Source organism: Lynx rufus, unplaced genomic scaffold (genome assembly GCF_022079265.1).
Source record: "Lynx rufus isolate CCGP_SWC_20201006 ecotype Redwood Valley unplaced genomic scaffold, mLynRuf1.p SCAF_5, whole genome shotgun sequence".
In the NCBI taxonomy this organism is placed as follows: Eukaryota; Metazoa; Chordata; class Mammalia; order Carnivora; family Felidae; genus Lynx; species Lynx rufus.
Window position 1 is genome coordinate 39,513,881 of NW_025814867.1, and position 16,123 is coordinate 39,530,003.

Sequence of the window (16,123 nt, forward strand, 5' to 3'; positions counted from 1 at the left end):
TTCAATCTGAGAGTGACTAATAGCTCTTTGGTTCTGTGAAACCAACATCCAAATGCTAACTTTTATTGGGGCACATTGTGGTTTCTTCCAAAGACCCTATGAAGGCCTCTTCTAGGAAAACCCCTGCCTCTGGAGTAGGATATGAGGGTCTGGCTCACCAAGTTTCCAAATGGAAACTTTTCCAGTTTCCTTTCCTCTCCATGTATTGGATGTTTTCCTTTATGGGGTCTTGCTCATGGGATCTTTTTTCTGGTGGTCAGCCCTCTTGGGCTAGTGCCTGGCAGCATGATTTAGCTTTGTCCACTTTTCACATAACTCATGGATATTCATATTCTTACCAAACAACATGGTTGAAATGCAGGCTGATGTCTACCCCTTCCTAGGTCCTGAGTCCTTACTGCCAGCTATAGCTTCTCCCTCCTGCTTCTACCCCCAAGTAGCAGCAATTTCAGGTCTGTTAGTTTAGATTCTATGTAAATTTTAAACCAAAGATGGTGTCTATTTTCTGAATTTCTGATAGGAGGCCAGATGGTCTAGTCTCCAGTCCTGTAGAACCGAAGTCTAAAGTTATCTCTTCTCCCCATATTAGTCATTGAGAAGAAAAAGTTGATCTCTTCAAAGTTTACTACTCTTTTGCTCTCCAAAGGACTAGAAGGATGGGGTATAGTGTCTTTATGTAAGCCCTGACCAGAAGTGGCTGACCACAATAGGTGGAGGGTCTTTCAATTTAGAATATGTGTCCAAAGCATGTTTTTTCCCTCAGTAGTAGACGTTAATAGTCTATTCTAGAAAATCAAGAAACATCTAACTCGACTTTTTACAGGATTGAATGAATTACACATGATTGAATTTCTGGTATTTATAAACCAGAAGAGAGGTTCCCTAAAATGATGATATAAAATCTTACCACTATTTAAAGATTTAGGGAACTCCATAATGTCCTAACATTCCATGAATTAATTTCCTAAATTCTTTGTATATGAGGATGTGATGGAAATCAATGAGCCAGACAGTTATTGAGTTCTTCAGGGTTTTTATTTGAAATCTACAAATTAGGTGTGGTCAGGTGGCCCAGTTGGTTAAGCTTCTGACTTCAGCTCAGGTCATGATCTCCCCACTTCGTGACTTTGAACACCACATCGGGCTCTGTGCTGAGAGCTCAGAGCCTAGAGCCTGCTTCAGATTCTGTGTCTCCTTCTCTCTCTGCCTCTCCCCTGATCGTGCTCTCTCTTTCTTTATCTCTCTCTCTCAAAAATAAATAAACATTAAAAATTTTAAAACATGGAATCTATAATTTATAATTAAAGTTAGATTGGAATATACACAATACACTATATACCTCACTTTTATCTTTCTTCACTAGTGTCCTGTTTAAATAACCAATCATTATTAGTACATATTTCTAAATAATGTGCTTGATAAACCCATAATTTGATGTTACTAACTGTATCCGTTAAACCTTATCGGTGTAGATATAATTTTATATTATACTTGAAGATTCTCCTGCCAGAGGGAGATAAAATAGGATTGTATTGAAGTCTTGAATTTATTTTAAGCATTGTTACTACAGACGAAAGAGAAGAAAATAGCTGTTTAAATGGTCATGTCAAAAATGGCTGCATATTGACAGCAATAGGATTTTATTTGTGATTCTTTGTTCGTGAATGAAACATTGACTCCACAAGAGACAGGAGACAAAAGAGGTCACACATGGCTTAAGATATTTTTTCTACCTCACATGTAATATCATATTCACATTTTGGTTAGAGCAAACTCATTCTTCCTTAGCTAGTTACAAGCTTGTGTGCTAGCCTGCTTAAAAGCTGAAGGCAACTCCCAGTGCCCCTGTGGCTAAGGCTTATGGTACTAACCTTGTGGTTGTATATAAATGCATCAGCAAGAAATACTGGTTGCTTGATTTTCTCTGCCGTCTGTCTCACTCTTCAATGCCAAACTACTCCAGTGCTTCCTTAGAAAGTTGCCTTTTTTCCCTTGAATTCCCACCCAGAACACTTTGAAAGACCATCCAGTACAGACTTTGATAGTGACACATGACTGAAAAAGAAATTGAGTACGTGATCCACACATGGATGGGGGTTGATGCACTCTGGAGAGATCCTTGAAATTTGAAGAGAGGGTATAGAGTGATAGGTCCTTGAAGTTTGAAGAGTGGGGATAAGACCTTTTAGAAAACCCACCAAAGAGAATGAACAATGGCTGATATCAAGTTCAGAGGAGTCAAAATATTTGCTCGTTAATGAAGTGCCTGGGTGGCTCAGTTGGTTAAGCATCTGACTTTGGCTCAGGTCATGATCTTGCACTCCATGAGTTTGAGCCCCATGTCAGGCTCTGTGCTGGTAGCTCAGAGCCTGGAGCCTGCTTCAGATTCTATGTCTACCCCTCTCTCTGTCCCTCCCCAACTTGTGCTCTGTCTCTCAAAAATAAATAAACATTAAAAACATTTAAAAAATATTTGCTCATTAAATATTTTCTAATTCAGCCTTTAGGTTTATCTTGGGAAGCCTATTTACATTTCAAGAATTTAGATTACTTGAGAGTTTAAGGATGTAATATTTTTTTTCTAAAATGTTCACAATTGTTTTTGTGATTAATTCCTTTATGACATTTCAAAAAGTGCAAAAAAGAACCATCATTTTTAGTAAAATTAGGATAAATCTAAGTATCCCTTAGCATAGTTATAGGGCTTTGTGAAGTTCTTATCCCATTTTCCTACTACTTTTGAGCCATTTTACACTGTATACATCTATCTTATTTAACTCTATCTCCCTCTGTCCCCCCCCTACTGACTGATCTACTTGTCATATAGAAACTTAGAAAAATACCAAGTGTATCGTTGGTAAAGCCGGATGGTAGAATAAGCTTGAATTTGAGGGTGGATGGGTTCCTATTTGACCTTCTTGTGATTTGAACTTATTAAATAAGTAGGGTAACTGGACAACTATCAGCTTCTTCTTCAGGGGAAGAGACTGTCCTGAGGGCTTACCACAACGCAGAAGGGAACCAGGAGCGGGTAGTTCCAATAACAGAGCATCAGTGAGGAAGAGAACCATAGCATCTGCAAAAAGATGCCTGTAATTCAACAATATGCCCTACTCAGTGGAAGACAGCATCCCAGTCCCACTGTGGCACAGTGAGAATTAAAAAAAAAAGAATTTTGTTTTCCTTCTTTATTGTAAATTTTTCTCTGGCAAGGTTCCCAGCCGGAGGTGATGTGTGCCAGCCTATCCCTTGCCTCTAGTTGTGGTCATATGACTATATTTTGCCAATGCAATATTGGTGGAAAGGATATATGCCAATTCTGGACCATGTTTTACCTTCTTCACCTTTTTTCACTTGCAGGACTCTAACAAGTGGTGAACCACACAAGGGAGGAACGTAGGTCCTTAAATCAATACATGAAAAATAGTTGCCTTCCAGCCAGGACCAAGGACACTGAACTGTTATGTGAGTGCAATAGAAATTTCTATTGTGCTAAGCCACTGAAAGTTGAAGGCTTCTTTGTTATGGTAGCTATCATTACCTTCATTTATACAGTCATGACTGTCCTAGGATAGGAGGAGGAAGAGGTACAAAAAGGATAGAGTTCTTTTGTAATACCTCTAACAAGCTAGAAGTTCTTATTAAAGAGGCTGAAGCAGAAATTAGAGGGGAGGGAACAATATAACTCCCCTAATAGTAAGTTTCCAAATGCCAAAGGGACTTACTTTATCAGTTAAAGTTTAGCCCCTCGGTTGCCAGGAAGACAAATAAGCAGGTTGCCACATAAATCATCTTGGTAGTTGTCTCTACGGAGTAGTTTAAGGGAGTTTTAGCAGCTCTAAGAGTACTGTAAAGGCTTCTCAGTATAAAGCAATAGGATGAGGTGAAAAATAAATCTTCCCAGGGGTTGATTAAGCTACTTGAGTACTAGGCTGTAGCTGTTATCGCTTGTTTTTAAAAACTGGTAAAGCACATATTACATATAGACCTATGAAGCAAAGGCTTTGAAGTAGGAAACATTAGAACTGGTGTTTTTTTTTTTTCCCCCGATGTGATCTAGATACTAGTAATCCTTTTAGATTCCTTGCTTTTCTGATTTCATAATGAAATGCTTGAAACAGTATCGTACTTGTCCTAAATATTATGAAAATGTAAACTTTTCAGATAAGCAGGTGAGATGATCAGGTCAGAGGACTTTAGCTCCTGAGTTGTGCGACAGTTTCAGGAAAGACCAAAAAGAAATTGGAGAGCATTTATCTTCAGCCTACTTTCAAGCCATATTAATTTATTCATTCATTTGTTGATTAAGAAATATAGGGTAAATATCTACTGTGCCAAGGCCCTCTTCTAGGCACTGAGGTTACAGAGGAAAGAAGACAAAGGTCTCTGCTACAACAGATGTACATTCTAGTGGGGAATAAAAGGAAATATATACATTCCAGCATATACCAGAAAGTTATTAATAACAGGGAATCAAAGCAAGGCCTTCCCTTTTTATAAATTTGAAGACTATTGTGATTTGTGTCACAGAGGCAACTTTTCTGTTTAAAAATGCAAACTCGTAGAGATTGCAATAATGCCGGGAAGCCTGCTTTAATGCCAGAACTGTTAAGTGTCTTTTGTGGCCATCTAATACGGAGAGGAAATTAGAGCTGGTACATTTTCTTTCTTTTTTTCTTTTCTTTTTTTTTTTTAAATGGGCTCTGAATTTCTTGCTTGAGGAAGCACTTATCTAGCAATAGCAAATGACTTCTTTATCATGTAGTCTTTTGAAATGTAAATGCAAAAAATGAAGGTCTCTCTGCTAAGAAGTCCGGGGATGACTCATTTACATTCTCTTGAATCACTTTTATACCTAAAGAGGTTCCAGTATAGTTGTCTGACATCCATCACTAGCAAAGAAGAGTGACAATTTTCAGGTTCCATTTGCTGCTTTCTAGCTGTGTGACCTTGGGAAAGTTACTGAAACTCTCTGAGTCATTTCCTTATCTGAAATATAGAAAGAATAATGCCTAGCTCATTGGGTGATTGTGAGGATTAAATGAAATTATATAAGCAAATTTCCTGGCTTTACATTCCCTCAGGAAATGGTAGCTTCTACCATTAATACTAGTAATTTTATCACCAAACTTACTTCACATTTTAAAGGCAAGGTGAGTCATGCATGAAGTCCTCTCGATTCTTCATTTTTTTAGATAACAAATCAATGTCCCTGTTACTGATTCAAGGTCTAATGTTGAGTGAATAAAAACAAATTTTCACCAAGTGACAAGTCAGTGAACTGGTTGGTTTGACCCAGAGTTCATGAATGTCTCTGAATGTCTCACTAAACCTCCATTTGCGGAAGAAAAGCATAGTCTTCACTAAGTTCTACTGTGCTTCAGACTTCAAGTGAAGAGTCTGTGCAAGACGAGCAAACTGGCAATATTACAATTCACTTGGTACCATTTGGTTGGTGTGTGTGTGCGTGTATCTATATCTATATCTATATCTATACACACATGCACACATATATATAAAGATATGTATATAGATATATGATGGATTCTGAATTTCTTTCATATATGACATGAACTGGTTGCTATTCTAGAACCTGTAATTGGACCAAATGCCCATGGTCTGGCTATCAGTGATACAGATACTTCCAAGAAATTATGCCACGTCCACCTAATCTTTTATACAACAACAAAAAAAACAACAAAACAACACAAAACAACAAAACAAAAACAAAAAAAACCCAAAATAATAATAAATCCCTACCAAATGTGATTGTATTGCTTGCATTGTCTATCACTCTCATTCTTTGTGGATGTTCTGATTTAATAGCAGTATGTTCCCTTTTTTAATATAATAAATGTGCCTGAAACTTTTGTAACTTTTTGCTTCTGTGGATCAGGGATCGTCTTCTTTCCCCCACCCCCTTTCTTTTCCGGTGTCTCCCAGAAGACTCAAGAGAGCTTATCAACTATAGACACATTGCATGTGGAAGCTAGAAAGGGTTTTAGAAATCTTATGTTCTAATTTTCTTGTTTTAAAAATGAGGAATATGAGGTTCAGAGAAGTAAAAAGACTTGCTTAAATTCATAAGGCATATGGCAAAGTGCCATGCTGTTCAGATGGATCGCAAAGTCTTCGAGAACGTGTATTGCATCATATACTCTGTGTCATCGTAGCTCATGATAGTTTTAATAGCTAACCTTTATTGATTGTTCATTATTTTCTAGGTATTTTTCCAGATGCATTATGGGAATTGTCCTATTTACACCTTCCAAACATCCTTGTCTCTCTTATTCACTGTAGTGTTGCCAGCACTTAGAAGAGTCCCTAAAATAATAAGTGTTCAATAAACATTTGTTGAAAAAAATAAATGGGTAAACAACCTTAAGAATGAGGGACTATCTGGGCACCTGGGTGGCTCAGTCAATTAAGCATCCAATTTTTTCTCTTGGCTCAGGTCATGATCTCACTGTTCATGAGATTGAGCCCCTCATCGGGCTCTGCACTGTCAGCATGGAGAATCCCTGCTTGGGATTCTCTTTCCCCCTTCTGTCTCTACCCCTCCCCCTCTCACGCCCTTGTGTCTCTCTCAAAATAAATAAATGAACTTAAAATGAAGGGCTATCATACCCCCATTTTACAGATGATGACACAGAGGCTTAAAAACAATGAGTGATCATACAGGTAATGATTGACACTGTGGAATTACCTCAAATGCGAGTGACTCCAGAATCCTAGTTTGGATCGCTTTGAAGGACTACCTGTGGTTTGTGGCCTAGCTGGAGCTAGAACCTACAGATAATATGCATTGTGGACATTCCCATGTGTATTCTTGGATTTAATTTCTTAGGACACTTAGGATTCAATGACTTCTAGTTTTCTCAAATGAAGTATGATGTGAGAAATGAAATGGCTTTGCAAACAGGTGGCAAAACAATTGATTTGAAATATTATGTTCTGGGGGCGCCTGGGTGGCTCAGTCAGTGGGGCATCTGACTTCAGCTCAGGGCATGATCTCACCACTTGTGAGTTCGAGCCCTGCATCAGGCTCTGTGATGACAGCTCAGAGCCTTGGAACCTGCTTAGGATTCTGTGTCTCCCTCTCTCTCTGCCCCTCTCCCATTCACTCTCTGTCTCTCTCTTTTAAAAATAAATAAATGTTAAAAAAATTAAAAAAAAAAAGAAATACTATGTTCTGCCTAAAGACATTCAAGGGAAGAATTTGACCCATTAGGCTATTGGTCTTGAAAAGAATGGTAAAAGCAAGGATATGTTTTAGGTCTCTTTGGCAATTAGGCAATTGGAAAAAATACATTTTATAATATAAAGTTCAAATTCCTGGCATAAACAGATTCCAAACTGCTCAGGTAATTTTACACACATTCCAAACTGACCTTTTTATTGTCTTATGAGCATGCAACCTTTATTTCTACCTCCCCTAGCTTTTACTTTTTAACAGGGATTCTCTCTTCTTCACCTCTTTCTCTTTTGGCATGTTCTACAAGAGATTGTTCAGTTCCCCCCTTTCTTCACAAAGCCTTCTCTGAAATGACTTCAACCACAGGAATCTCTCTTGGTGGCACTGATCTTTGCACGTATTTTACATTTAATCATAGGCTGGTGTGGAGATTTTTACTTTCCAGGCTTGAGTGCCATTCTGTACAAATGGATGGCAAAATCTTCAAGTGTGTTGCATTTATACTGTGTATCATAACAACCTAGTGCCTTATGTATGGTAATGACCCATATGATACCTGTTGAAAGAAAATTCAGGAGAAACAAAGAAGATTATAACATTGTAACAAGAAACATTTTTTTCTGCTTGATTTTTTTGTATAAATTATAAATCTTTAGCAAGACAAGTTTTAAAATGTAGGCATGCACCTTATTAAAATAATATACAAATGAATTTAACATATTTTTCCCTTTATATCTTTACCACAGGGTGAGGTATTTATGTGGTTTAATGCTTAAAACTTGAAACTGAATTCTAGCTTTCATGCTCCCTGTTAACCAACTCATTTTTTTTCTCTTGATTTATGTCTCAATTTCCAAATCTGTTTTCATAAACAATAATAAATGTGTCCTTGGAGGAGATCCATGAAATTTAATTTATGTTTTTGGAGGCCTTTGGGACCTTCATGTGAAAGTGTGTAAAATGCGAATTATCATTGTGGATTCATACCTTCGATTTTCACATGTTGTTTCTAGTGCAATTTTGGAGAGTAGGAATGTTTTCATGACTTTGTCCAAAAAGATTCAAACAAAACTTTTTCCTTATGAGCAGGTTGGTCCACTGGTGGCACGCTAATCAGTTTTTCATTTTCTGGTCAATTTTTTTTTTTTTTAATTAGCCATAGCTGAAATGTTAATTATCAACTTTGGTAAACTGGAGGCAACTCAGAACACTGTCACTTTCACAGGCAAGGAAGTGGAAAATTCCCAGCGTCCTGAACCTTTTTACATCCCCTGTGAGTGATAGTCTCTAGCATTTTGGTTAAATCCCAGGCATGCTGTGAGAAATCATAGTGGGAGCTTGCTTAAAAGAAGTCCCTAGGCTCAGCTCAACTAGTCAGCTAAAATCTTTCCCCCACCAGACTCAGGCTCATCACTTAGTAGCTGCCAAGGAAAAGCTAAAGGTCTCTGTCCTCGTTATTGCCCTTCTCTGAGCAAGAACCAAATAAAGGAATGCTTGGCAATTAGTTCAAGCCAAAGAGGCTCAAGACCTGTCTTTATTCTTATTAAAGACCAGGTTGATAGTGAAGAAAGCTTTAGTAATTAGCACAGAAACAGGCAAGACGTTTCTTTTCAAGCTCTTACTTATATGAAAAAGTAAGATGAGATGAATACTTATCATGGGAAAGAATAGTATGAAAAGTTAAGACAATTGTACCTTAATAGGGGATCACCTTTCAGAACACTGAGGTTATAAACTCTCTTTTCCTGAACTTCTTGAGATTTAGTGATAGAGCACTAATCCCACTTTTTAAAAACTGGATTCCTGCCTGGCTGTTTTTATGACTAGGAAAGAACAAGGTCTACTGAGTGCTATTCACTGTGCCGTGTTCTTGTTCAGACGTACATATTTAGTCTTCCAAACTGCCCACTGTCCTGTCCAGTGTCACTTTACAGGTTGGGGAAATGGGCAAAGAATTCCTGATACTTCGTGGCTTTTTTCAACCTTTATGTTTATCTTAAAGTAGACCTTTAAAACACTGTTAAAATAATGATAGAACTATGAAAATAAAATAGATATGTTATATAGTGCATATAATATTTATTTCCTTTATATAAAAAGGAAATCTTGGAGGAGGGAGCAAATAAATGATAGAAGATAAATTAAATTCTTTGCCAAGGCAGATGAAGACAGGTGCGGATGAAGGAGAATTGGAAATGAAAAGGGCAAAATTCCCTTGAACATATCAAGTCATCATAAGCTATTTTCAACAAAGAAGTATCTAACATAGTAAATTTTGCAAATGTAGGAAATACATTGGGGAAGAGTGTATACTTCAAATAAACAAACAAACAAATAAAATGCTTATACTTAGAACTGTCATATTGAGAAAGGCTGGATATTTTGTTGATAAATTTTAACACATAATGCTAATATGGTGTACATTACTCCGGTTACAATGAGTAAAATCATAGGGAACCTTAAGTTCCATCCCCTTATCCACTAATGAATGAACTAAGGAACATAGACACTATAATTATTCAAGTCACACAGGTAGTTATCAGCATATTGGAACTAGAATGCAGATCTTCTAGCTTCCAGCCTAAATTTTCGATAGTTGAGTCCTGTTGCCTATGACTTTCACAGCTCACCCCTGAATATTAAAAGGTCTTTAAAATTTCTTTTTCCCAATTAACTGTGGAATAAAATCACAGCATAGGTTTCTTTTGCTGGTATTGAAACATATACATATGACCTATTTATTCTTAGAGTTTTAGTATAGGACAATAGGGTATAAGAAAAATAATGAAATATTGGAAAAATTATAGAGGTTTAGAAAAAAAGCCAATTTGTATAGTGGTTATTCAGATATTTTAATTATACATAAAATGGAGCTAGACCAGTCTAAGATCCTCCTCAACTCTTTTTTCAGATTTTCCTTCCTGTATTTAAATTTCTCAAGATGGGACTTATAAAGTTTCCAGACCCTTTTATCCTCTGTATTTTGTCTTTGGGTTTCCACTTAAAGCCATTTCTTTTTCATGATCCACAACCATTTTCTTCATCTTCACTTCAAATGTAATTCCTCATTTGTTTGTTTTTGACCTGTAGACTATTAGCGCTTTTTTGGTTCCTAGAATTGGGCCTTTTTAATTATTGCTAAAGTCCTCTAGCCTCCCCTAGTTAATATTGTGAAATTCTACTGTATTTTCTTAGTAATTTCTCAAATAAACATTGGTATATGTATGTTTTACATATCAATCAGGAGACACTGTAATAAGAAAACTGGGCTACCGTTGAGATAGCTGTGTTTTCCCAGGTCTACTAACTACTCTCTGACTTTCCATAAGCCAATATCTTATTTGCTATTAATATTCTTTAAGTAACTTTTAGAACCATGACTCTACAATCCTTTAAGTCTGTGGTAGATAACTATAATATAGCTAATTATGTGAGAAATAAACATATAGATTATTACACAAATCCTGTATCCATTTTCTTTGACTAGTTTGTGGGAACGTTGGATTCAAATTAGGTCAAGTTTATGGTTTTTATCTCCAAATAGACAAAATGAACTCTGCTTTGAGGCATGGCCTTAAATAATACTTCGCATGCCTAAACTGTGTCACAGAGTAATTGTCAACTATGGATGGCCAATTCACAAAACTAACAATGTGAGTGTTAATTAGTATTTTAAAATTGGCTATTAGAAAGCAACTCAAATTACACTAATGATAGGCCAATGGCCAAATCTTTTTGTAGAAATGTAACAACATTTGATTTTATGATTGATAATTGATCCTATAGTCAATTTTTTTTTTTTTAAGTGAATGAAGTCTCTGTTGTATCTCCTCTGGTCTAGGCATGTGCTAAGCTCAGGGACAGAGGGTGGGGTGGTAATATCAGCAGGGCACAGTTGCTATTTTTAGCAGAAGGTGAGAGGAGAGCTCTCTAATATTTGCAATGCATTTCAAATGCATCTCTCATACGTTTGAAAATTTTGCTGGAAGAAGGGATGCAGTGTTTCCTATAAACCAGATATGAACAAATAGAAACATGAGCAAATAGAACTGATGTAGGGTTTTCTTGAGTCCTGCCCAGTAGAGCTGCTTGGTGAAGTGGGAAGAACTTATCAGAAAGCAGCACAAAAATATTTCAAGAGTTACCACCCACCAGGAAAGGAAATCCATTTATCTAGAACAATGGAGTAGCAGGAATCTCTTGAGGAGTTCTCAAAGGTGGCTTAAAGAAGAAAACAAAAAATCAGCTATCACCTTCTCTTGGTGCAGAGTAAGAAGCTAACTTCCATCATTACAATATTAGAACCCCTCTATTCCCTTGACTCTCCCCTCTCTCTTCCTGCTTAGACTATGGTAGTGCCAACAGAGCACTGGCAAAGAAGGTTGGGGAAGAGAAGTCACCATACAGAGTCCAAACACTTTTTACCACCTCCATTGCTACTTTCTACATTTAAATCTTCTCTCCTGCCTGGACTATTGCAGTAGCTTTTTGCGGGGTTCCCTTTCTTGGGCCCTTACTTCCTTCATTCTGTCCTTAACAAGCAGCCAGAGTGACTCTGTTAAACTGTAAATCAGATCATGTCATTTCTGCAGTCATAATCCTACAGGATTCCCATCTCAGAAGGAAAGCTTCAGTCTCTAGAAGGCCAGTATGATCTGGTATTTCTCTGACCATCTCCTTGACCTCCATCTTTGTTATTCTGTGATAGTTGTCTGACCTCCTCACTTTGCCTTAAGAAAGTCTGGCATGCCCATGCTTTGAGGCTGTTCTACATGCTCTTGTCCCTGCCCATATACTGTTTTATCAAATATATCTCACTCCCATGTTGCAGGTTCTTATACAAATATTACAATGAGAACTTCCTTGGTCATTCAATTAAAAATTTCAATTTACATATGATGCTTTTTTTTTCACTTTTTACTTATTTTACTCATTTATCTTGTTTTTGTTTGTTGGTTTGTTTGTTTGTTTGCTTCCACTACCCTGACTTAATCTCCACCAAGTTAGGGATTTTCTTTTGTTTTGGACACTTTTGAATCTTCTGAATCTAGAATACATGGGACATAGCAATGCTTAATAGACATTTATAGAAGAAAGGGAAAGGAAAGAAGCAAGATAGGAAGAAAGGGAATAAAAAGTCAGAACCCTATACTGGATTTCATTGTAACTTGAGCATAGAAGGAGAAAATTTAATCTGTTCGTTAAAAAATGACTGGAGTTTTCTTCCAGTAGAGAATATCTTTTGTGGGGGGAAAAATCACATATAATTTTCTCAACAATGTGTTTATTTGGGGTTAGGCACGATGAATATAGCACATTCTTTAATTGTTGCATGGGGGCGCAATCTAAATCATGTCTACTTGCCTATATAAGAATTGAATGTTGACAGATTTATAAAAGGAATTTAACACATGCCAGGCTATTCAGCATAAATCATAAAAGGAACTTAAGGTTTTTTTGGGGAAATAAGAAGACTCCCTGGAGAGATTTTCAGGACCATTTGAAAAGGGGTATCTTTTTATTTTGGATGGGGCCATCCATTGATACTCATATGTACATGTCCCCAAAGTGCTTGCAAAACAATGATGTTTTCCCTATCATTAACTCTTTTTTAAAAAACGTTTTAAATTGCATCCAATACATGGTTTAGTTTTGACAGTGGGCTTGACCATCTTTATTGAGAATAAGGAAATTATAGACATAAATCTTATTTTGACTGTCCCCAGTACATCTTCTAACCTGAGGTAAATGCACAAACTGGAAGCCTTGTGTAGTTAGGATACTCTCAAAACTTTTGCCACCAGATTTGTGAAGATTCTTGTTACTCAGTAAGACAAGACTGTTTGGGGGAGCCTGGAGATGACGTGCCTGGTTACTGCCTTTGAGCAAAGCAGCACCATCAGAAGCCACATGTATAATTTCATTTTAAATGACAGGTTTTGCTGTATGAAACTTTATGAGATTTAAAATAATAAAAATAACTACCAGTATCAAGTGCACCTGTGTTCTAATGTGTCAAAAAAGTCCTTTATTTTTCTCTCTGGTATCATACGTATCAGTGTATCTTTAAATTTTAGTTACACATTTTTTGTCTTCTTACATACAAAAAATAGGCTTTACTTCATCCAAGCTCTCCATTTGAATCAAAGTCATGGCTGGGATTCCATCACTTTTCTTGGTTGTGTGATACCCTTCCGCACAGACATTTGATTGCAAGAGTGTTGAAACTGACATCAACGTACAAACTTCAGGGAGAAAAGCCTGAGAACTAAGAACAGAAAATTAGATTATTAGTGCTTTCTTTCAACCTTGACAGTGCTACTTTTGATGAAAGATTGAAAACTCTTGGCTAAGCCCTCTTTTGATTCATTTTGATTAAACCAGAACATTTTTTATAGTGAAATGTTTATATATCACCCAGAGATAGATGGAAAGACAGCTTTTTAAACTGTAAACTTGAGTAGAAAAAAAGATAGCAACGAGAATGTTTATTTGCAAGTTTAGAAGATAAAGGCAGATACTTGAGAGTATGATTTTCTTGCTCTCATAGTCACTTAAAAATAAATGTAAAATTTTCATTGAAATAAGAGTGTGATCTCATGTGAGGCTTTTCATTGTTGTAGAAAACTAGCATTATAGTCAAATGCACTTTGTTCTCAGAAATATGGAAACCAGAAATGCTGGATTTAATTAGGATAGCTCTACTAATTTGAGCCAGAATTATGACAAGTACTTTTAACTTAAGTTACTCAGCAGGACGACTGTCTCCTACCAATGATGTCAAGGGCTTGTGTTCTAGTCATAAAAATTGGCTAAGATCCTTAGATTGCCAAATAACACAGCCTCAGAGGGACCATATTGCTTTGAAAGAGAGTGATATGGAGATTTTGAAGAGTCAAAAATGAAGTGACATAAAGAAGATACCTGGTTTGGTATATGTGCCATTTCCCCTCATTTCTATCTAGTTACTAGACAATTGATGGACATTCCTAAAGTGCAAAACGCGTTCAATAATGGGGTTTTAAAATTAACTGCCGAGTGTGTTTACAGCCTGTTAATAGTGTCAGTGTATGACAAAGGTGAGTTCTGAGAAGATGAGCCAAGTTTTGAAGCCCAGGGGACTTGGGGCTGGACTACTACCATCTGACTTTCCCATTTAGTTTTCTGCACACGAATCCCCTGTTGACCTTGAGTGAGACCTATCTGAAATATATTGGGGAGAAATAGATGAGAACTGGGCAGTTGAATACTAATTTGGCCTCTGTCACTTATTACCTCAAGCTTTTTTGGCTATTACCTCTAGCTTGCAATTGCAATGCCCTCTTCCTTGAATCTGTGCTCTCTGTGCAGAGGCCCTAAGAACGAATTCCTTAATTTTTCAGCACCAGTGCAACAGAGGTGAAGAGAGTCAGATAATTATTTGAAGCTTCTATGGTGCGATGCACTACTCAGCGTGTCATTAACTGGAGATTGCAATCGGAAGAGTAAATGATGCCCACATTTATATACATATTTATCATTGCCTATGAATCTAGAGTTGGGCTGCTACAGCAGTTTCATGGATTCAGAACCATTTATTAAATTGGCCTCATATATTTTCAAGGTCATGAGTGTAAAGAATTATATTTTTAAAGGATTTTCACACTCTGAAAATGATCTGCAGTCACATTAATGGGAAGGAGCAAATTGAAGACACTCAGGTGAAAAGTTTAGCACAAGGAAGTGTTTGCCATACTTAAGGAGTTCAGGGTGCATTTGAGGTTAAGGTTTCTGTGTCTATGTTTTGTCAGGTTTTACTTATTTATTTTTTTTTCAACGTTTATATATTTTTCGGACAGAGAGAGACAGAGCACGAACGGGGGAGGGTCAGAGAGAGGGAGACACAGAATCGGAAGCAGGCTCCAGGCTCCGAGCCATCAGCCCAGAGCCTGACGCGGGGCTCGAACTCATGGACCGCGAGATCGTGACCTGGTTGAAGTCGGACGCTTAACCGACTGCGCCACCCATGCGCCCCATGTGAGGTTTTACTTATAATTAACTTAATTTTAAAAACATTTCTAGGGACTGTCAGTGTATTAATGTTTTTGTATTCTTTACTATTTTGGTAAAAAAGTCACTAAAGCATATTGACATTACTGCTCGTTGGTATTGAGAGCCACATTAAACAATGGGAAGACATTGGTTTCATATTTCTACTGCTTTTAAACACTGATGTACTTTTCTGCATGATTATGTTAATTACCTCATGATATCAATTACTACCTTTGCACCTATTGCTTAAATAACTATACCACTGATGTGGCCACACTTGTGAATAACTCTAACACTGTCAAATAGGCTATCTGAAGTCAGTGTTAGAGAATCCAAAGAGCACGTTACTATATAAATCTTGTGTGTGTGTGTGTGTGTGTGTGTGTGTGTGTGTGTGTATCAGATGCTTTGGATGTTTTTAAGAAATAGGCAAGTTTATAGGTTTTGGGAGAAGTGTGAATAATCTATCCCCTTCAGTAATCCCATGATTTCAGAGTAGAAGCCAATAAATCTTACTGTAAGAGAAGAAATACTAATGATGTATTTATAGTTAGTGGGCTCTAATATTCTGGGCTTATCGAACACCAGCAAAGATTGGGAAAAAATGGTATGGGAAGGTCAATCTGTCCTAAAAAGTCAGAAAGCTCATCTAGGGGAAGAGAGGCCAAAATACCAGCGTTCTGCCCGAGGGGCTGGCTTGTGCTTGGTGAAGAGAAATGCGATGTCCATGGCATCATTCAGAGATCCTTCAGTCTCATGCCCAGAGGAGTGAGATTTACCTTTTTTAACAGAGAAGCCTATGTAGTCTGAAAGAGCCAGGCTTACTCCAACTGGGTAGGGGCAGCAGAGAGAGAAGCAACAGGAGAGGTGCAGGCAGTGTGGATGACTCAGTTAATG